Source organism: Gobio gobio, assembly GCF_949357685.1.
Source record: "Gobio gobio genome assembly, chromosome: 1".
In the NCBI taxonomy this organism is placed as follows: Eukaryota; Metazoa; Chordata; class Actinopteri; order Cypriniformes; family Gobionidae; genus Gobio; species Gobio gobio.
In genome coordinates, this window is record NC_137097.1 from 12,950,302 (window position 1) to 12,974,486 (window position 24,185).

The 24,185-nt window shown below is 37.8% G+C and overlaps 1 long non-coding RNA gene across 1 annotated transcript; it reads right to left on the bottom strand.

Moving 5' to 3' along the window:
• Positions 1–1,493: 1,493 nt before the first annotated feature.
• LOC307138466 lies at positions 1,494–2,608 on the bottom strand. Its single transcript, XR_013818023.1, has 3 exons — positions 2,478–2,608; positions 1,853–1,939; positions 1,494–1,619 (listed from the first exon to the last, which is right to left on the bottom strand). It is a non-coding gene; the product is annotated as an uncharacterized lncRNA (long non-coding RNA).
• Between the last annotated feature and the right edge of the window lie 21,577 nt (positions 2,609–24,185).

Consider the following 24,185-nt stretch of genomic DNA (forward strand, 5'->3'; position numbering starts at 1 on the left):
CAGTATCCTGGTGGAGTAGACTCATTAAGACCGAAATAATCATTTGGCTTAAGCCAGGTTTCAGTAAGGCAAAGTACATCGAAACTATTATCTGTGACTATTTCATTTACAATAACCGCCTTAGGTGTGAGCGATCTAATGTTTAGAAGACCTAGTTTTAGAAATTGTTTTTGTTCACTAATAGTGCGATTTTCTGGTTTAATCACAATTAGATTTTTCCTAGATCTTACAGTAGATTTAATGTTTGACCTCACTAAACGAGGAATAGACACAGCTTCTATATAATGTTCTACATTGGTACTTATGTCAATTAAGTTAGTACAAAATTGGTTTTGTTCACTAATATTGAGATTTTCTGGTTTAATCACAATTAGATTTTTCCTAGATCTTACAGTAGATTTAATGTTTGACCTCACTAAACGAGGAATAGACACAGTTTCTATATAATGTTCTACATTGGTACTTATGTCAATTAAGTTAGTACAAAATTGGTTTTGTTCACTAATATTGAGATTTTCTGGTTTAATCACAATTAGATTTTTCCTAGATCTTACAGTAGATTTAATGTTTGACCTCACTAAACGAGGAACAGACACAGTTTCTATATAATGTTCTACACAGTTATGTTCAGACACAGTTTCTATATAATTTTCTACATTGGTACTGATGTCAATTAAGTTAGGACAGCAAATACTGTGATTTGGACTTTGACTTACTAGTCATATGGTGGTGTGTAACGCCCTGGAGATGTTGTCCGACAGAAGAGCCGCTCCGATTCTGCTGGGGTGAAGGCCATCAGGACGGAAGAGCCTAGGTCGCTCCCAAAACAGATTCCAATTATTTACAAAGAGCAGCTTCTGTTCATTACACCATGACATTAACCATTCATTTAGAGCAAATAATCTACTGAACTTTTCATGTCCTAGTCGGTACGTCGGAAGCGGTCCAGAAACGACGATCGTTGCTTCAGGCGATGTTCTGCGCACCGTCTCGATCAGGCTCCTGTAGTCCCTCTTCAGAACCTCCGTCTGCCGCAGCCTGGTGTCGTTCGTTCCCGCGTGCAGCACGACAGCTCCGATGCGCTCGTCACCGTTCAGGATCTCGGGAACCTGCGCAGCGACATCGAGAACTCGAGCACCAGGAAAGCAGTGAGTGATAACCTTGCCTTTACCTGAGGTAGCGTGGACATGCCGGACGATGGAAGTACCGATGACCACAGCGTCGTGTTCCGTCTCGCGAAGAGGGGAGAAGCGAGATCTTGCTTGGAAGAGGGAAGAGTGAGGGACAAAGTGAAGGAGAGGAGAAAGGAGAGAACGTCTGGTTCATTCCCTGCAGAGATTTCTGCCTCTTAAAAATTACTGTGTGGGTTCCAAATGTTCCAAATTAAGCAGAACCGCTGCTTTCATAAATTAATTTATGAATTTGAAATTTAACGAAGTTTTTCGTCTGAGGCGGTAACCTCTGCAGGGAAAGGTCCAGACTCAAGAGGAAGAGCTCATCCTCTGAGCGTGGAGGCGGCGCTGGAGCCACAGGACGGGTCCTGAGGGCTTCCAGGAGCTGCCGCTCCACCTCTGATGGCTGCTCCCTGTGCCTTCTCTGGGCTCTTCCTCTTGGTGGCACTGTATCAAATGTTAACATTTTGTACATTGAGAAGGCAGAAAATGATTAAACTACGGGTGCTTACAGTAGATATAATATACACATATTTATAAACGCACAATTTTTTAATGCCATATATTTTATCTGTCACAGATTCTCCTAAAATTATGCATCCCCAGAAAAGGATTAAACTACGAGTGCTTACTGTAGATATAATATGCATCTAAACATGGTCATTATTGCCTGTACACACCGGTGGGTACAGCAGCAGATGCTGAAGGGCCAGCAGGGGAAGAAAGGGGGGACCCAGCCTCACTGCCATCAAAAGAGCCCGTCGGCTCTGTCATGACAATATTAAATATTTTACAACATTACACACATTGCACGTTACACAAGTTAGAGAAAAAAAGAATTTAGACTTTTCATCACAATAATACAACAACATATTTGCCCTGCTGTGTTGCTTCACTTGTCAACACACCTGTCTCTGAGTACCCTGCTGCTGCTGCTGCTGTCTCGCCCTGGTTCTCATCAGGGTGGTCGTACCCTGCGGCCTGATTCTCCTCATCCCCCCTCTCCATATTTCCACTCGTCTCCCATGGGGAGACGAAGGGGTCGAGGAAAGACAGGACCGCAGAGTACTTCCACTTTTTTCCTGACCCTGCTGCTGACCCACTCCTCTTATCCATCTCTTTTCTCCTCTCCTTCAAATATGTGTCCCTCAGACCCTTCCACCTCTTTCTGCACACTTCATCTGAATAAAGCAAATCAACTCAGCGGGAAAGTATTTGTAAAGTACGGCGAACTTGACTGTTTTATCTAGCTTGTAGTCTCGGTGCATAGCTCAAATTGAGTAAAGGACGTTTTTTACAACTTACCAGATTGTCCGACCTCCTCACTCACTTTCTTCCAAGCAAGATCCTTTTTATTCCTGTTCCTGTAGTGGTGCAATGATGTATCGGCTCCGGGTATCCACATACGGCTACGATTATCTTGTCCTCCATTGTTGTTCGGATTTCTGCCTCCGCTTGTAAATGCGTCACTACTAGAGCAAGCTCGTGATTGGTTAACGCGGCGCGAATATCTGCCAAAAACGCGCGTTCAAAACGCTCAATTCGTGTCATTCGAATCGCGCGGCAAAATGCCATTTCGCGTCTCTGCATTGACTTAACATGTAAATCACTCGCGCGAATCGCGTCAATCGCGTCTGGTGTGAACGCACCATTAGAAAATCCTCCTTCACAATACATTTTTTTAATATATATATATAGCTGCCTAGGGTTTCTACCAATTTTGGACCATCACTTGATTTAACGCGTACTATACAAAATAACCCACCATGTCTTTGCATTATGAAATAAATGCTTTTGTATCAGACTGAGAACGTTCCAAAGCAACATCCCCAATGAAGTCTCAGCCACGACTAGGAGACGAGCTGCTAGCTAGGTAGAGCATCATTAGGATTTCTTTCATTGAAAATAGTGGGGAGCATCTAATCACAACACAACGTAAGTGCTTTCTATTGTGTCTAATGAGACATTTTTAAATGTGGTTATTATGTGAACATTATTATCATTATTTGTGATATTCATATTTGATATTCATAATTATTTTTCTTTGAACAGGTACAATGGTTAAAAAACTAGTTGAGACAGCATTTCACCAGAAAATTAGGGACGCTTTTCCAATAATAGGAGAGGGTGAAATTGAAATCTGCAGAGTTGACAGGAGGCGAAGGGTAATACCTGCTGAGTTGAGCTCAGTTTGCCCTGCAGCTATAAAAGCATGCCCAGAGTTTGGCAGGTCAGCGGTATATGTGAGGCTTAAGGTAAGAACAACAAATTATTCTACCAAATATATCCCAAATAACTTTTTATGCTATAAAAACAAACATGTTATTTTTCTTTGTTGATCCTGCATTGCTTTTACTGGGATGCCATTACTATAGTTACTATTAATATTCAATTAAAAAGAAAACTGTTGTTTGAAAGACTATGCTGCCTTTTTTCTTGACAGAACACATCCAGTTCGGCTGGCACACAACATGAGAGCAGTAATGAAGTGAACTGTCAAAGCAGTACTACTGTAAGTTTTTCTCACTTTCTTTATTTACTTAGATATGCCTACCCGTTTCTCTGGACCAGAAAACAAAGAAGCGTCTAGTAAAATGAATACATATTTTACTAGACTCATGTATAGTATAGTAAATTAGGCCTACATGTTTTGTTTAGTTCTCCATCATGGAACCAGAACGTGGAAAAATTATTATCTAGAAACAAAAAAAAAATTCTTAAAAGAATTTATAATATATCTGGCATCTAGCCACGATTTCTAATATTAAAATAGGCCTATACAATCTTACAGACTAGAATGAAGTTTTAATGTAAATTAATAAGGATGTATGTTATTTAAAAAGTAATGCACTCTAACCATGTGATGCACTTTATGCCCTTAGCACAGTATTCAATTATAGCCTATATGATTATAAGATGAGAGACAGTGAAAATCCATGTTTGATCCAGTTGACATGACCTCTCTCTCTCTGCAGAAGATATTCATATATCAGAGTTCATTTTGAGATCCAAAAACATCAACAGCTTATGCAGTGCCGCCGCTCTCACCACGCGCTGCTCGTAGGGCAGTGGTTCTCAAATGGGGGTACGTGAAGGCACTCCAGGGGGTACGTGAGATTTTAAAATATAGCCTACATATATTTAAAAAGTAGCATCCATGCAACAATCCTTTAAAAATAATTATTTAATAAATATTTCAGGAAAATATAAGTATAAGTTCATAAAAGGAATTTTATATTCAGTAGGCTATTCAATTTCATTATCCTAAAAACCCAGAGTCTCCCCCATACCAGGATGGTTTGACCCAACCTGTCATATGCTGCCTGGCATCACCTGTCAATCACTTGGATCAACGATAGGGTGACCAGATGTCTCCGTTTCCCGGGGACAGTCCCGGTTTTTAATTTTCTGTCCCCGACTGGAGTTGTCCCCGGAAATGTCCCCGTTTTAAAGCTCGTTCCAAACAACCCGCAGATATATTGGAAAAAAGCGGCCAACCAACATACAGCTGCTACGCTGACTCTACTTGGTAGCGTGAGCGCCACGCCGCTACTATGAAGAACGTACGGAGTCGAGAGCACAGAGCGCCATTATCGTCAAATATCAAAAGAAACCTTGTTGTCGCTTTCAAGGTAGTAACATTCTAACTATTCGTTTTTAATTTAAAGTAATATTGTATGTGCTTTATAACAGAGCCTCAACAGGTGCGGGATTGTTTTGTTCCCAAAAGTTCCGCATTCACAACGCAGTGATTACCACACATCTGAACTATAACTTAAATATAAAAACCTTAAACCTAACCGCAAACAATTACACTTGCAACCAATACATGTGCAGAATACATATACTTTCTGCTCAAAATAATCCTAAAATGCTAAATAACAAGACCAATTAAGGACAGTAATAATTATTTTCAAGCATAAACGTAACAAAACTTTTGAAGTAAAAAAAGTAATTTATATAGTATAAACTTAAATACAATTATAAAATGTTACAATATTTGTTGAATAGTTTTATTTATCATATTTATGTTTTATTTTTGTAATGTGTTTTTGTTAAGTCATGTTACAATATTGTTTTGGACTGCTTATGGTTAGCTTACCATTAACTATTTTCATTGTTTTTTTTTTTGTATTAAATCCAGACCAAAAATCCTAATAATCAAACTAAATCATAATACTTATTAATTTTAATAATTATATACTAATATAATAGGACTCCACAACAACAACAAAAACATTCAAAAATGTATTGTCCCTGTTTTTAATTAAAATATAATAACAAATAATAATGATAATAATAAGAATAATAATTTGTTACATTTATATAGCGCTTTTCTAGGCACTAGGCCACGGACCAGCGTCCAGTCCAGAGAGGGCTCCGGCCCGTGTCCAGAGAGGGCTCCGGCCCGTGTCCCGAGTCCAGAGAGGGCTCCGGCCCGTGTCCCGAGTCCAGAGAGGGCTCCGCCTCCAGTCACGAGTCCAGAGAGGACTCCGCCTCCAGTCACGAGTCCAGAGAGGACTCCGCCTCCAGTCACGAGTCCAGAGAGGACTCCACCTCCAGTCACGAGTCCAGAGAGGACTCCGCCTCCAGTCACGAGTCCAGAGAGACTTCAACCTCGTCTGCGCTGATGTGGTGGTCGTCTGCTCCGCCATGGGGGTCTTCAACCTCGTCTGCGTTGCATTGGTGGTCGTCTGCTCCGCCATGGGGGTCTTCAACCTCGTCTGCGCTGATGTGGTGGTCGTCTGCTCCGCCATGGGGGTCTTCAACCTCGTCTGCGCTGATGTGGTGGTCGTCTGCTCCGCCGTGGGGGTCTTCAACCTCACCTGCACTGCTGTGGTGGTCGTCTGCTCCGCCATGGGGGTCTTCAACCTCGTCTGCGCTGATGTGGTGGTCGTCTGCTCCGCCATGGGGGTCTTCAACCTCGTCTGCGCTGATGTGGTGGTCGTCTGCTCCGCCGTGGGGGTCTTCAACCTCACCTGCACTGCTGTGGTGGTCGTCTGCTCCACCCTGGCTGCCTGCTCTGCCTACACCAGCCTGGTCATCTGTCCCGCCTACGCCACCCTGGTCATCTGTCCCGCCTACGCCACCCTGGTCATCTGTCTGGCCTGCACCACCCTGGTCATCTGTTCAGCCTGCTCCTTCCTGGTCTTCTGCTCTGTCTCCAGGCCCTCTTCCACTCCATGGGCCTGGCCCTCCATCCCACCCCCAGGTCCGCCTCCGCTCCACCTCCCTCCGGGATTATTATTATAGGAGTGTCTGGAAGCCACTCCTTAGGAGGGGGGCTATGTCACAATTCAACAGTGTGAGTGCCCATGAGAACCACCTGAGGGCACTCCACTCCGGACTGTCACTCCATCACAAACTACATTACCCATAATCCTGTGCCCGGACTCATCATCATTCATTGTTTGCACCTGTGTCTCATCACCTCATTACCCCATTACCCCAGCCTATATAAACCATGTTCACTCTATCATTAACTGCAAAGTCTTGTTTAGTGTTTCTACTGCAATTCTGAGCGTTTCCCTGGTTTCATGTATCTTGGTCTTTGATTACTTGCCCGTTCCGTGGATTACCCTTTTGCCTGTCTCTCCTGCCTTGTTTGCCTGTTTGGACTGCTTTCCTTTGTATGACCTTTTTGCCTGTACTTTTGACTACGATTGTGGATTACCCTTTTATTAAAAACTGCGTTTGGATCCTCAACCTTCTGACTCAAAGCAGCGCTTATTTATATAGCGCTTTTAACAATGTAGATTGTTTCAAAGCAGCTTTACAGTGTTAAACAGGAAAATAATGCAGCATAATTTTATTCAGCTGTATAGCCATTATAGAGAAAACGCTGATGACATCAGTTCATTTCAATTATCATACAGTGACAGTGTGGGCTTTAGATCAATAATTAGATCAGTAATTTAGTTTATTTGGTTAATTTAGTTTGTTAATTAGATTTATTTCGATGTTTAGTTGAAAAATGTAGTGTACCCAACTGAGCACGCCAAGCCAATTAGTTGCTGTAATTTAATTACTTTAGTTACTATAATTGCTTTAATTTAATTCTCTTGAAAAAGTAAGGGATTAATCTTATTTTTTTTTTGTGTACAATTTTACTACAACACACAGTTTGTAATACTTTGCTCAGTTAATAATAATTTATGTAGTTTTATATTATTTGAATTAATTAGAAGAGCCATTTCATGTGTATACTTCAATCACTTAACTAGTTGATGTCGATGTAGGATTGAGAAAGTACGCAAGTAATTTTATACTTTTTGGATAGAGTATGTCGTGGCAAAATTTCAACTATCACCGCATTACTGAATAAGAGACAAAACCTTGCCCAATTGTCTTTATAAAGATTTAATTTCTTGCAAGAAATGAGTCACAGTCATACAGCCATCTTCAATGTCTGCAGAGTGCACTAACTCGACATAACAGCACTCAGCTTTTATCAGTTCCCAAACAAAGTCAGTCCTCCTGTAAATTTCCACACATGACAAGAAAAGCAGCACTTGCTCAAATCTAAATATGACCTTTTACCTAGTAAGCTGGTTCTGTATGAATATATGCAAATCAGTGAACATTTCATGCGCAATGTTTAATGTATAGCTATGATTAAATTTTCCCATAACAATCCCCTCTTTTTATCACATCATTGATAAACCATAATGAAAAATTGTATCATCGTATATATATATATATATATATATATATATAAAGTTGTAAATATGAAAATGAATAGTAAAGTTTTAAATGATTAAAACGAAAATCTAAACTGAATGAAAAATTATAGTAATAATCCAATTCAATAATCTATTCTCATCACACTCTTGAATTTGTGAAGAAAGAAAATATTCATAAGCTATTTTTGTGGTTAAAGCCCCCCTTTCACTTCAAACAAAAAACATGGTTATAATATTCAGATATCTGAGGCCTCCAAAGGCCGCCCAGATTTAAACCAACGAAAACATAATCCCCTAATTTGTTACATTCTTCTCTTTGCTAGTCACTATCTCCTATCACTAAATTTGTTCATCCATTCGTCGTACTCATCATAAATGTCTAATTTGACCATCTGTTGTGATACACTGGGCTTCACTACTCGTTGAACTATCCTAGAAATGCGTTGAAAAATACATTGTGAACACATACAAATCAGCACAATAATTTAAAAAACCCTTCAATACAGTAAAACATAACCAGTATCCCCATCCCTTCAGATTTGTCATCCAACAAAACGTTTTTTTTTTTTATTTATTTTTTTCCTTCTCTCTCAGGTTTTCTTACAGCCTGTCTCATGCAGGCTACTCAATTATATTGGTTACATTGTCACTATAATCTGGAATATGAAAGCAAAACGATACCCCAAGCATTTTCCAAACTCCCCCTCTCTCAGCTGTTATCATGTCTAAAACTAGTCTGTTTTTGGATATCTTCATCTCGGATTTGCTTCATTTCCTCATCTACCATTGTTAAAGTGTGTTCCATGCTATTAGCTAGTTAGTACAATCCATGCTAACCCATTTATCTTGTTTATCGATCCTGCTGTACCCACACCCAGGAAAATAGACCAACCCACATTTGCTCTATCTGGTAAAGTCCCTATCACAGAATTAACTTTATCCGCTGTCTATCCTTTTTCTTGTTTTCATTACCTGGTAAATACATACATGTCCCCACATTCATCAAAGCTGGTTAACATCATCCTGCCAACACTCCCCTCTCCATAAAATGATACGCTTAACCATAAAACCAAACTGTCGCAGTTGAAGTGTCATTCGGTCTTCTAACCTGGCAGGTAAAATTAGTTGTAATGCCACCCACTACCATGTCAATTCTGACTCAGACTCTGACTTCAGTCCTCTCGCAGTCAGATGTTGGATGTTTTGTTGGGATTTTCCCGTGCTCAATGTTCTTCGCAGCTCTCACTATCTCAGTCACTTGCTGCGGGATCAAACAGTCAGTTTCATTCAGTGTTAAAACAGTCAGTGGTACTGCTTTGCAGACATGGGACATTTGCAGACAAAGCCAGCAGCTCGTCTTTATCTCTAGCTGTTGTTTCTGCAGCCGTGCAAAAGAACAGGCTTTGTTTCCCCTGGCACTTCGTCATGGCTTTCTTCACTTCCGGTTTTGCTCCTCCCCTTCCTGCTGGTGGAAAACTTTCTGCAGTGGCTTGCGTGTACCCACGTCTCCCTCTCAGCCACTTTTACGGCAGTATGCGTTTGTTAGGAGGATTTGGTGAGGCCTCAGCCACCTTTTCGTCTTCCAGCTCCTCCTCCTGTTACCCTCTATCAACACGAAATCACCTGGTTTGATGTCATGTAAAAGAGTCCCAGCTGGTTTCCCCAAATTTTACCTGCACACAGACCTTAGACAACAGAAAAGACATCTCTATGCAATAATTCACAATTCTATTGATGTAAGCTATTGTTTACCCCCTTCCATTCCCATGAATGGTGGTCTTCCAAAAAAAACGGTCTCAAACGGTCTCAGATTTAATCGAGGCCTTTTCTCGTTTTCGTGTATATCAATACGCATCAAGATGCGAAACATTTTCAGCAAATATTGTAACCTCCTCATAAACTTGAATTTGAGTATCATTCCCCCTTTGGCTGCGTGGTCACTCATGCAGCCATTAATCATAATCATCGAAAATATATATATATTTTTTTTGGGGGGGGGGTAAACGAGGCTTGCCATCACTACTCGTCCAGACGCCATTTTGCACAGTGCGGTCACACTGTTCCCATCGCTGCTTTTCTCTGGCCCTGAGTTGAAAGACTGCATAGTCTATAAGGAAGGCAAAACATTTGTGGTTATTTCAGATAATAAAAACATTCTGTCTGTGTCGTCTGTTGCACTTCCACGGCCTTCGCAGCTGCGTCTGCTCTCACAGTTTCCTGTTGAAATAAACTCTTTGTTGTTAGTTTCGCTGCGCATTCTACAGATAGCAACCTAGCCAGGCAAGAAAATTGTGTCTAGCAGATTAGACACAAAAGAAGTAATCATAATTGTGCGCCCATCAGACTTTAACATTTTCTTGCGTTTCCACAGCGCCCCAAAATCGTGCTCAACTCCGAACGCATAACGCTAGTCTGTGTACATCGTTACACTCTTACAGGGCCGGCCCTGACCAATTTGCTGCCCTAGGCAAGATTTTACTTGGTGCCCCTTGTATCAAGGTTTAGCACTACACGTTATCAGTCTAAGTTGTGGAAAAACTCGAATTGTTTTATTTTTGTAAAGCATTGATGTTTTATTTTTATTGTTGTTGATGTTTTATATGATGTCCAGTCCATTCTACCCCGTCATTATGTTCATGATATTATTATTATTATTTTTTTTAAAGGCTGATGATAGTAAAACTCTACAAAAATTGCACCTATGCCACATTACAGCCTAAACACAAATAGCAAGAGTAATTGCATCTAACATTCATTGCCAAACTATTCATTGAGAACTAGCAAAAGTATTTGTTTTCCAGTAGATGGCAGCAATCTTCCACTAAACTATGAGCATTCATGTTTTCACCTGGAATTCAACTGAGAAATTTTGATATTTAATGTGAATTTTACATAAAATGTTGCTATTTTAAATAAACCTGTATATAAATATCATCACTAATTTCGGCAAATCAATTTTAAAATCGCTATACACCCCCTTAAAACTGCACAACTGCAGAGTAAAAACATTAGGCTATTAAAAAAGTGATATTACATGCGTTTAATATTTGTATATTATTTATTTTTTACAAAATCACACTGGCTGTGGCCTCTGGAGAACCCAGAACAGCTGCTTGCATAAAGTTTAAGGTAAAAAATAATTGGAATTAATTAGCAAACATTAGTATTTTACTACTATGCAATTAAATAAACTGTTCATTAATTTGCCTACATCACTTTACTTCTGTCTTTACACTGCAAAAAATGCTCTTCTTATTTAGAATCTTTTTCTTGTTTCCAGTCCAAATATCTAAAAATTCTTAAATCAAGCTGCATTTACTAGATAAGTAAAATAACATAAGACATTTTTCTTATTTACTTGAAAATAAAATCAAAATGAAGTGAGTTTTTGCTTAAAACAAGCTAAATTATCTGCCAATGCGGTGAGAAAAATAATCTTATTTCTGTTTGGGACAGAAACAAGATTTCAATCAGAAACAAGATTATTTTTCTCACTCCATTGGCAGATAATTTTGCTTGTTTTAAGCAAAAACAAGAAAAATTTCTTCTGTCATTTTACTTATCTAGTAAATGCACCTTGATTTAAGAATTTTGATATTTAGACTAGAAACAAGACACAAATACTACGTAAGAAGAGCAGTGTATCCCTTATCTTCCCTGCGTCAGAGGGCTTCTGTCTTTTTTGTCACTTTCAATTCGGCCATCCGTCATAAATAATCAGGCAACTCACACCGTGTCAACACCTGGCGCGAGCGGCCAAGCACCCTAAAAATGAAAGCAACCCTCTCTGCGTTGGATGCGGCGAGAGGCGACGCGACACAACAAATTCCCAACATTAAACTGATCGCGCGTTGTATTTCTGACGCACTTCAAGTAGATCGGCGGGGGAGATTGAGGCGGACCGGGAAGAGGCGGGGACTTAGTGACGATTTTTTTGCGCTTTATTTGGTAATATTTCAGATTAATATTAATAAAATAGTATCATTAATACATTTTGGCGCCTATGGATGAGTGGCGCCCCTAGCATTTGCCTATTCCGCCTATGCCACGGGCCGGCCCTGCACTCTTACCCTCCATCAGCTTGCATGCTTCCGTCAAGCTACGAACTGCAGTCTTGACCAGAAGGTTTTCCCCAAAACATACTGAAAATATCCTATAAAATGAAAGACAAATCCATATTTCATCTCTGGAAGCCGGGCTAAGTGAGTACTCACTGTTACTGCACTCCCGACATGTTAGGGGTGTGTGATACCTACAAAATCCAAACACACGACACCTTGTTGCTATCAAGCGTTTAGTAACACATCACACATCCCTAGGCCAGACCCACAGTCACCCCTCAGAGACCCAATACACACTTTAGAAAACACATATGAAGAAACAAACAATCAGTGGTTCTCTTAATTAATCAAAATCATAACAGACCTTTTTGCGGTCCAAAACACAATAGTGGTCCAACTCAAACTAAACGATAAAAATAAGTAAGATAGATAATAATCCATCTTAGCACTTTAAGTCTCTACATAAACCATCCTTCAGTTTACATTTTGTGCTTTGCTCACAGTTCAGATGACACCTCTGCCCATGCAGGGCGTATGTTCCAAAGCACAAATGTCTGTCATGCACCGATTCTCTTTTTTGTGTCTGTCAATGGGGTCACTTTGCTAAATACCCACAGTTTCTCACTCCGCTTCACAATCAACCTTCCTCTAGTCAGTTGTTTCAACACCATTCTTCACAAACCACCCTGTTTTTGTTAAACATACTATTTCCAGCAGACCCATTCTAACTCACCATAGCCCACACCATATTTAACCACTAATGAACATAAATCTAAGTTTGCTAATTTTAAATACACTTCATCAAAATGCCATAGTTATCAATTCGTATTACATTCAATCAGCTTGTTCACTCATCTTTATCTTGTGACATCATACTTAATCATAATCAATTTCCAATTTTTATTAAAGTCTTTTCAGTTCCTGTTATCGGTAAACCATCCAAAATCCATTCATCAGGGCTTTCTTTTAAAGTACCCTTTTCTCCATGCCCTGTCCATTAAAACTCTTTAGACATATGCTCCAATTGGCCCAAAATCTTAAACTTATCATCAAATCCTCACCTTGCCACTTAAACCCAAAATTGTTATAACTTTACCAAGAACTTGCAAATTTTCATAATCTCCCATATTACTGTAAAGTAATTCAAATTTGTACTACAAGTACCATCAATTTCTTTAAAGCCGTTTCAAAATGATTTTTCAACTCCATATATGTATATTAAATCTATTTAACTTTAAAGGTGTTCATTAATTTTTCATAATTCTGTCCGAAAATCAATTTTCCACCAAAAAATCAATCTTTTTTGGGCTATTTCTCTTCTGTTTTAACTTGTCACATTATTCCTCTATCAAAGAGCTCGTCTGCAGATGCACCATGTGATCATTATTGTTTCTTATCTCTACTGCTCTGCAGAAACCAAAATATTATATTCCTCTTATCTCAATTCCAGTCACACAGAAAGACTTCTCTGCCTGCTCCTTCAGCCCTTAATACACAAATAGAAGCTCTCTTAGACATCTAATGTCATGCCTCCATTCAGAGGAAACATAAAATAAAACTCTTTCTTTTTATAAGTTCTCCCTTTGGCCTTTCATAAATATTAGGGAGTCTCTGGATAATTTAGATAGTGTGACTTTAGTTAATTTGGCTCCTTGTCTCTGCCGTCCAGTCTATAAAATTTACATTTGCCATTCTTAATCAATTGACATTATTTAAACTCCGACCCTCTGTTGAATTTATACAAGGGTGTTAAACCCATGATGGGCGGCAATCTTTAACTATTCCGCTTTAACATATGCACTAATCCATAGATTAATTAAAAAAAACAACATCATAAATGACAAAGTAGTCATAATTACCATTAACAGACTGAGCTGGATACCAATCAATTTACAGCTCATCTATGTTCTGGATCATCTTTTCACCAGATTCGCTCAGAATAATCAGCTTCTTTAGCGTTTGTCGTTTATCTTAACTAACCCATCTGTAATGATAAAAACACTCATTCCAGAGGTTAATGGCACACTACACTCAATCAGGACACATAAATATGAACTGCTCATTCTCAAAATGTGCTTCTACATGGTTTCTTAACCCGTTTCAAATCTTCATTACTAATCTATTTTTAGAAAAGTCTGCTGGGTTGTTTTGTTCTGATATCATTGTTTTTGTTTTGTCTCAGATCGCAGACAGAGTACAATCCCTTGTTCCACTGAAGCAGTCTCTCTCTCCTTCTCTCACCCACATTTATCTTTTCAACAGTCTTCTAAGATTTTTTCTATAATGTTAAATTCACTAACCCTTAATCATTAATCCTTCACAAAGTTTAGAAATTTAACTGTTTAACTTTCAAATTAGAACATCTCCAATAAGTTATACTGTGAAATTGTTTCAAGTTATCTTTAGTTTAGATACCTTTGTTATTCAGACCTTCTCTTTAAACTTCAAAAGCCGTCCTCTTAAAGCCATCACCATGTCTCCAAATTATCCTCTGCCATCCTAATGACCTGCAGGATTAAGACTATGATAGAGACATATTATTTCAATATCATACAGCTTTACTGATACTAATACATTTGTTCTGTTCCAGAAAGTTATCAATCACAATCACAGTATGGTCTCAGCTGGCTCTTAAATGCCAATCATTGCTCTTTTCTTCAGGGTGTTTCCTGGCTCTCAATTTATGCGGTATTTGGTGAGCGGTATAGAGGGGCCATTATTAGGGCAGGGGCTGCTGTGTCCCGTCTTGACCTTGGCCCCTACGAAACACAGCTCCCCCCCAACAGAGATGCTGCTGGCCTCACAGACATCTGCCTCACCTCTCATACACACCTCACATAAAACACCCTCCTCCATTTTTTTTTCTTTTTTTTTTTTTTCTTCGGGGGGGTCCGAGATGACTTATCGTGATTTCCCTGGCTTGGGTTGCCCCCCGTCAGGCCGTAGGAAGTCTTACCCGTCATCGGGAACAACCACATCGTGCTCAACCTCTCATCGCTTTGAGATCTTTGACCCTAAACAGGATCCGATATTTTCTGGAGCCTTTTGGAAAGTGCATTCAAGAGTCAGCAGAGCCCCGGGTCTGCTTTCAAATGAGTAAAAACATGGAGGCAGGTTAATTATAACACAACTTAATCACTAAAATCCATCATACTTCTTCAAAGCTGCCCCATAGCAGTGCTTAGATTATTCTCAGTGAATTTAGCCAAAACAACTGTCCATTCAATTTAATGTTCTGCTACATCTGTGACCAAGGCCATCAGTTCTGTACATGGTGAAGGCTAAGAGCAGACAGAAGTTACTGGTCATATCATACATTAGTCAAACATTTCAGTTCATTAAAAGTCTGTATTTTGAAAACATCTCTTATTGCCCTCTTGATGGCACCTTTTTTTATTTTTTATATCTTAACAACTAACTGTCTTTTATGTTCACATGATGCCCTGTGCCTTTACTCATCAATATCTTCTATCATCTGTGGCACAGGCTCAGATATCAGCTTTGAGCTGGTCTGGGATGAGAGAGAGACTCTGTGGCCTTCAGGGCTGGTACACTGGGTTTTCATAAACGTTTCACTCTTCACACTAGCTCAGTGTAAAATCTGGCTAGAAATTAAAATAGTTTCCAAATAAAAATCAGACATTTTCCTTTTAACTCTATCCTTTGCCAGAAATTACATTTTCAAATGATCATAATTTTATATTTGTCTTTTGCCCTCACAGTGAATTCAGAAACTATAATTTTCACTCAGATTGAGTCTCTGTTACTCAAGTTAGGCCACGTGGTGGCTAGATTCAGATAACAAATTGTTTATTAGCTCAGCACAAGCTTATCTTTTGAAACCAAAACATCAGCTTCTAGGGTTTTCAACATTTTAACTTGCCTATAGTTACTTCAACAACCCAATATTCTATCAAATCATCATTATCAGAGTTTTGCAAAAGTGAGAAGAGCAAGAACATATTTATTATATAGTTTTTATTTGAAACTCGGTTAATCAGGATTTATATATCTTTGCAGCACGTTTTATCATCTTTATTTTTAATTTTAACCTCATATTAAAATGATCTCAAATCCTTCCTTCAAAAATAATCACCAAAGACTTTATTAGCCTTATTGTTATCTCATTTTCTTAGAGTGTAAATCTCTGTTTCTTTCGTTTTACTGCGTTTCGTTTACAGAATTTAGTCTGGTGGCCTGATCTGCCACACTTTCTACGCCTTATGGGTGTTCGAACACAATTACGTCCAAAATGGCCCTGCTGACCACAATTAAAACACTCTCATCTTTAGCTTATGGAGCAACGTTCAGCAACCTGTGTGCTCCAAAAGTGGCAGTCTGTCTGAGAACAGAGCTTGCTCGGGGTCCAATAAAACAGACAATGGCTTGCAATTTATGGTGTTATCTGCTTTTTCACCAACATCACTTTTAGTTACTCAATTGTATATCTCAGTCACTTCTGGGATTTTCCCTTCGGGTGTACTGCACCTTACCCATTTTACAAATTAATGAATAAACAAAAAAGAATCTAGAAATTGGAATTTTCTTGTTCTCTCTTTGTTTGTAGCCAGTCAAGTTGCTGATCAACTTTCCAATTACAATAAAAACATTTCTGCCCATTTCCTTCACTGGTCCACCAATTTCCTTTGAAGTCAGGCCTTCAGAGCGGAGCTGCTTACAGCGTTTGCTCTTGTTCATCTCAAAATCTTAATACCAACTAATCAAATTACCGATCATATCCCTAAAAATGTTAGCCAGAATTTAGTCAATGTTCATACTCACCAGCGATCTTTAAACAGCTGTGACTTCTGCGTGATAAGACAACATTTTCCTTTCTCTCTTATCTGCCTCTTTTAAGCAACATTTCACTGTTTGTTCGCATTTCTCACATACATTTCCCACAACAACCCTTCAGTTTATCTCCCCTTTTCAACTGACTCATTCACCACTTTCAGTCTGGTGCTCCCTTGTTTGGGAAATCATGATATTTAATTAACTTCTCTTTCTTGCATGCATTTTTCCCATATAATTTTCTCATTTGACAAAACACCGGTGTACCATATTCAGCTAGCTTGCTTTGGGACTTCCCCATACTGGCTGTCTGTCTCTGTGGTTTTTCCCCTCTAGCGTACGCTAATGAATCTGTCTGACGTCTCCGTTCAGATCTGATCTTCTTCACCCAAGACCAGACGGGCGGACACTCCCAGTAGTGTCCTCTCTTATTGGCTCCCAATAGCCCAAAACCGGCTCACAGCACGGTCTTCTCGCCCACGTGATATCTCAAAATTCTCTAAATTTTAATCACGTTGCAATTCGCCCACATGGTTTCAGTTTCTATCCCATAAACAAATCAACCACGTTGCATTCGCCACAGAGTCAGACCCCACTATGGTTTATCCACCCCAATTTCAATTTTCAATTTAACTCAATTTTCAATTTAAACAAATTCTATTCATCAAAATTCTTCCCCGAATTTTAAGTTTGTCTCTTACCAGAAGCGTCCCGTTGCCACCTCGGGTTCGTTTGTTCCAGTGGTCGGACCCTCCGGACCCCCTGAGCGGTTGGCCTCTCTCCCTCAATATTTCGGGGTAGAGCTGTGACTCTAAAGTCCAGGATGATCAGTCACCATCCGCTCCCAGGGTCCGGAAGGCACATCCATGGAATCTCCGCTTCTGACACCAACTGTCGTGGCAACATTTCTACTATCGCCGCATTACTGAGTAAGAGACAAAACCTTGCCCAATTGTCTTTATAAAGATTTAATTTCTTGCAAGAAATGAGTCACAGTCATACAGCCATCTTCAATGTCTGCAGAGTGCACTAACTCGACATAACAGCACTCAGCATTTTATCAGTTTCCCAAACAAAGTCACTCCTCCTGTAAATTTCCACACATGACAAGAAAAGCAGCACTTGCTCAAATCCAAAGTGTGCTGTTCATTTTAACTCTGATCCCCACGTTTAGGCCATCCTGACCCCTGAGTGTAGAACGTGTTCTCTATATTCTGTATATGACCTTTTAACCAGTAAGCTGGTTCTGTATGAATATATGCAAATCAATAAACATTTCATGCGCAATGTTTAATGTATAGCTATGATTAAATTTTTCCATAACAGGCTCAACTAAAGAAGATTTATCATAGAACAGTTCAGAAAACAAACAATGTTAAGTTGACTCAACTTAATCACAAACAACTTATTTTCAGTTAGTGTAACTGTTATTTACAAAAGTTGAGTAAACAAGAAAAAGCTAGGGGAAATTAGTACCAAGATTTTTGTTGTTGTACGAGCTTAGAATTTTTTACAGTGCACACACACACACACACACACACACACACACACACACACACACACACACACACACACACACACACACACACACACACACACACACACACACACACACACACACACACACACACACACACACACACACACACACACTACATTGAGAATGGTGATGTTAAAATTGGTAAACAGTTTCAAAAGCAGTGTGTGTACACTTTGTCCGAAATAAATATTTTATCATGTAAAACATCTATGTAGCATTTGAAATCATTTAAGATTATTATTTTATTATTCAGATAATTACAATTTTTATTATGATTATTAATGTATTTATTTTATTTGTATTTTTACCTCCTAAGAACTAGGGTTGCAGGCTGTGTGATACAGTTTTGAGCTCAGACCACAAAAGAATAACAAGTTAAGAATCAACTTTTTATTTCATGCATATACAATATATTGACGAATACATGTTGAAGTAGTAAAGAAAATGGTAAAATGGCATTATTTGTATCTAATGCCATTTTACCATTTTCTTTACTACTTCTTTACTGCCGATGAGTACAAAAACTGCTTACCATATGTTTAGCATTTTTTATATAAAGAAAAAAAATATTAAAACCTAAAACGTTTTTTGAACAAGACCTAATAGACAGACACCTAAAACACTGGTGTTACAGTATTGGTGTGCAGCGAAAAAAGAAAAAGAAAAAGAAAAACATGAATCATCCCACCTTTCACCTAAAATGTCTACCTATCAACTGTAATTAATTTACTTAGCCGTTGTTTAGAGACGTACACAAAATAAATGTGTATGACTGGTGTGAAATGCACAGCTTTAAGTATAATAGTTAGAAACGTTTGAAATGAATCAGTTGTGTCGTTGTAACAGAAAAACAGAAAGACTCACTTTGTCATGTTGAGGTGTCATGTCCACATCATAGACAAACCAGAAAGATGTCCTAAAAGAAATATAATTTGTTAAGTCTTAAACACTCTCATGTAGAAGGACTGTCATTTAATTCTCTTTATGCTGTATTTGTTTGTTTTTAATTAATTCCTATGAACATGTTTGACTCAGTGACTAGTTTTATTACAAACTGTACAACTGTGCAAAACAAAAGAAAATGTGAACATCGTCATCGACTAGAGGAAAAATGTCGCTTACAAATCAACATAAACTTTCACAATAGACCTGGGGCCCGTTCTTCGTACCTCGCTTAATACATCTAAGATGATTTGACAGATCCCAGATCTTTTAATCGTGATAACTGATCTCTGGCTAATTTGGTTCTTCAGACGAATTTGCGGATTGGATTAAAATATCTGGATTAAATGATCACAGATCACAGCGCGTTCTTGTGTTCCCTGAAGAGGGCAGATGCATCGATACTCGAAACCACGATCAGAAATGCAGCGATTGGCTGGCGTCAAGACAGCAACGTAATGAAATCATATAATTAAAAAAGCCACCTGGCAAAAAAAAACTTGACAAATTATACAATAAAAACCCCACAAATTTCTGGACCTTTATAAGGAAACAGCCAAACCAACATAAAAGTTATGATAGATAAATGATAAATGTTTTTTGTTTTTTTAACATGATTACCAATTATTTATATTCACGATTTTATGCAGTATTTGTACACCCTTTACATTTTTATTTAAATGTTGTAATTTAATTTTTAATTCAATTTGGAGCAGATTTGTAACGTGACAGTATTAAAGTTTCTTAAGGGTCAAGTTCTCTGCATCTCTTGCGCTGCATCAAGCCATCCCATAATATCTGTCATCACTTAAATTAATGCACGGCTCAGAGTAACTGTACAACATGTGTGTAAACCTCCAATAAAATTATAAAGTAATTATTCCATCACAAATAAATCGCTCAATCAAGTGGCTGTGTCTATATTATTATAAACAACATTATAATATTATATACATTCTCATATACATATAGCCTACAATATAACATTTTTATATTATTATTATTATTTAAAATGATTATTATTGCCCCTGGTTCAGTAATGAACTCTTGTAATAAAGTAGCAGTGGCTGGGACAGATTTTAAGTATCACCTCAAGATGCAATCTAATCCTGTTTACATGAAATAAGCCTGCTCATGAGCAGGTTTAAGCTTACGGACCTGTTACTATGACAGCAAGTCCAGGATGAGCTTCGAAGAACCAAACAATCCGAGATCATGTCAAATCGTCAACAATCAAATCCAGCTAACTGAGTTAGCGAGGTACGAAGAACGGGCCCCAGGAGAGAAGATTTCTGTATTCATTTTAAATGGCTCGTGCTGTTATGTTTTGTAAGTTGCTCTCTTGAATATACATTTTGTGCAAACATAATTTCTGTATAAAGATTATGTTTGGATCTTATCCATAGCCTTTAAAAGAGTGTGGAACATCATAGTTCTTAAATGTATTTATTACAGCAGTGGTGGCATATCTAACAAACCCCACAGAAGAGCAAAAATGTGCAAAGATTTTTAGCACATATAGTAGTTTTATTTGCATGATGATGATGATGATGATGATGATGGTGGTGGTAAGATGAGATAATACTCGAAAAATACTATAATCTTTAATGTCAAGTGGGATGTTGAAAGAAACCATTCTGCGCACATTAAACACCTTAGGAAAAAATATATATATTTGAAATGCTGGTTTGTCAAAAGAGAAAGTTTCTTAAATGAAAGGTCTGCGTTCAACACATGCTTTCCCATGTGAGGAATAGCTTGAACTCACAACTCTTTGTTGACAACATCCAGAGAAGCGTCTTCACCTAAAACAGAACTCACTCCAACAAAAATAAACGTGAACAGTGTTATGCTATCTGGACAAGATGGCAAAAACATAGTGGAGTAAAAAAACAAACAAACATCATTTGTAAATCCACATTTACAAACTTGTAACAAACTAGCAAATTGCTCATAAATCGATTTTCTGTATGCATTATAAACAGTGCTTTTCTTGTATGGTGTATATTTGAGCTATATTTTATTTGTTATTTGGGGGTCTTGAAAAAAAAATGATGAGTGTACAACACACCATGTAAATTCTTCTCATTTTGTCTACGGGTTTTACCAGAGTTGTACCTTTGTTTTAACAACCTCAAACTTTAATGAATGTGTAGCTTTCAGTACAATAGTCAGATGTGATTCAGTTGTAATTGTTTTAAGTGTAAAATACACAAATTCATTTGTTTTGATGCTTCATGCGACCCCACATCATAGATAGCTGTAAAGTTGCACTAAAATGTCAATTTGATCAAACCTTCTCAAACAGAAAGACTATTACTTAAACAATTTTAAGTATTTTAAATTTTTTAAATTTTATTTATTCCAATAAACATTGAATGTTGACAGCTCTCAAAAGAGTCTTCACCTAAAAACAACAAATAAATGTGAACAGTGTGGTCTGCTTTCTGAACAAGATGACTAAAAACTTGTCTAACTTGACAAAAAACGTAATTTACAAAACAACATTTACAAATTTACAAAACTACTCACGAATGGATTTTGTTTATGTATTATATTTGGTACCTTACAATATGTGCTGTGCCCTCTTTTCTTAGTTATTTAGTCTTTTGAATTTTACATGGATGTTCTAGATACACATAATTCCTGTGTAGAGTTTATGTTTGAAAGTTATCTTAGCCTTTACAAGAGTGTGGAACTTTGCATCACAGCGTTGTGACATATCCCGGACAAAATATGTAGGTGTGTAAAAATCAAACAAAGATTTTAGCACAACTACTGGGTAATCAAGAAGGTATTCCCTGTGGTTGTTAAACACTTCATGAAATTAATTTGAAATGTAGGTTTTCTGCTTTTGTGACACAAACATGTTTAAATCGACTTTAGGTCATTTAATTTGGAATCCATGCTTTAGAGCATCATGGTTTTAGTTTTGAAAAATACAGAAATAAAGGAATAACTATATGGCTTACTGGAAAAAATAACTGTGGGTGTAAGTGAAAGATCCTACGTCTTGTTTAAGTAAAATAGCCGTACTTGGTGAAGCAAAAGTTGCATTAATTTTTTTATAATGTTTAATCAATTTCTTGAGAGAAACAGAGAAATTTTATATAGGGTATATGTAAAAGTTTGGAATGCCAACCAAAGTTCACAATGCCATCTAGAGTTCACGATGCCAGACCCTTGCAGATTTACCAGAGCTGTGTTGTAAAACATCTTTAGAACATGTTTTACAACCTTTGACGCTTTACTGATTCTACGTCACGACCAGACATCCTTTCTCGTTATACAAAACAGCATGATACAAAGTATTTACATTCTGTAAGATGTCGTAAAAGTTTAGACGTTCTACTGTTTGTTGTGTGTGTGTGTGTGTGTGTGTGTGTGTGTGTGTGTGTGTGTGTGTGTGTGTGTGTGTGTGTGTGTGTGTGTGTGTGTGTGTGTGTGTGTGTGTGTGTGTGTGTGTGTGTGTGTGTGTGTGTGTGTGTGGTGGGGGGTGGTTGTGCTAGGGGTTAGATGCTTGAAAGATCAAAGAATGAGTAAATAACTAAATTAAATAAAATTACGTTTAAAACAATATTTGGTTAAATTCTTTTACCAAAGCTTAAATCTACACCCTTGGTGTGTGTCTTTGTGTTGGCCTGCATTTCCTTTGGTCAGGGAGATACAGCTATACACACCAGTTCTATCCTCATTTCAAACGTTTGTCGTTTGCGTGTGATGACGTCTCAAACAGAACAGATTAAGCTGATGTTAAATGTTAAAAACTGCTCGTTGGACAAATTTAAACTATTGCTGCATGATATGTCTAATACTAATACTGCATTGTAATCGTCACTTACAGTAACTTACTGGTGCATCTGTTCATCTGGTACCTTTCATTGCAACGGAACATTTCAACTTTGCGTTAAAGATGGTTTGAAACAGTGGTTTAGAAACACATTTTACCTCTGCTGAAATTGTTTACCTCATGTGAAAACATTGTACCAATCCTGTCTTAACTTCTCTGTTTTTAGCATTTTTTATGTTGTTTTAATGTTTTAATGGGGAACCACTCTTCAAATGTAGGCCTATTTTAAAAGATTTTTAATAAAAACACCCTGATTGCAGTATTCAAGTTTCACATTTAAAAAGCATATAGTTTTATACTGTTGCAATACATTTTACTTTTTTCTGATAAAATTTTACAATGCCTGAATAGTAAGTTTTTGTTTTTAACTATATGTATCGCTTTAAAGTTTTAATTGTATGTGAAAATGTTACATGTGTGTGAAAACTTTCAAATGTAAGAAAAACTTTATTCTTGATCGCAATGTTTACCACGCAAGATGTATAGGAAAATATTTTTAATAAAAACAACCCCTGAATCCAGCGTTTAATCTCAAACTTTTCACATTTCATAATTTGAAAGCATATAGGTTTATACTGCTTCAGAAACACATTTTACTTTTCTGATAAATGCCTGAATATATTACGTTTTTGTATTTAAAGGTCTGCATCACTTTAAAGTTATATATGAAAATGTTACGTGTGTGTGTGTGTGTGTGTGTGTGTGTGTGTGTGTGTGTGTGTGTGTGTGTGTGTGTGTGTGTGTGTGTGTGTGTGTGTGTGTGTGTGTGTGTGTTTGTGTGTGTGTGTGTGTGTGTGTGTGTGTGTGTGTGAAAAACTTTCTTCAAATGTATGTAGTTCATAATAAAAATGTTCTTTAATAAAACCCCCCGTCAAATGTACTGTTTGGAGACAAATGTAGGCTATAAGATTTTTAATTAAAAACCTGAATCAGCTGAATCTCAAAAACTTGTTTCACAATTTTACATTTTTAAAGCGTTTCAGAAACACGTTTTACTGTTTCTGGTAACATTTAACAATGCCTGAATATGTGCATTTTTGTTTTTAACGGTCCGCATTGTTTTAAAGTTTAAAATTAGTGTGTGGAAAATGTTACATGCGTGTAAAAACTTTCTTCAAATGTAAGAAAAATTTTCTTTAATAAAAA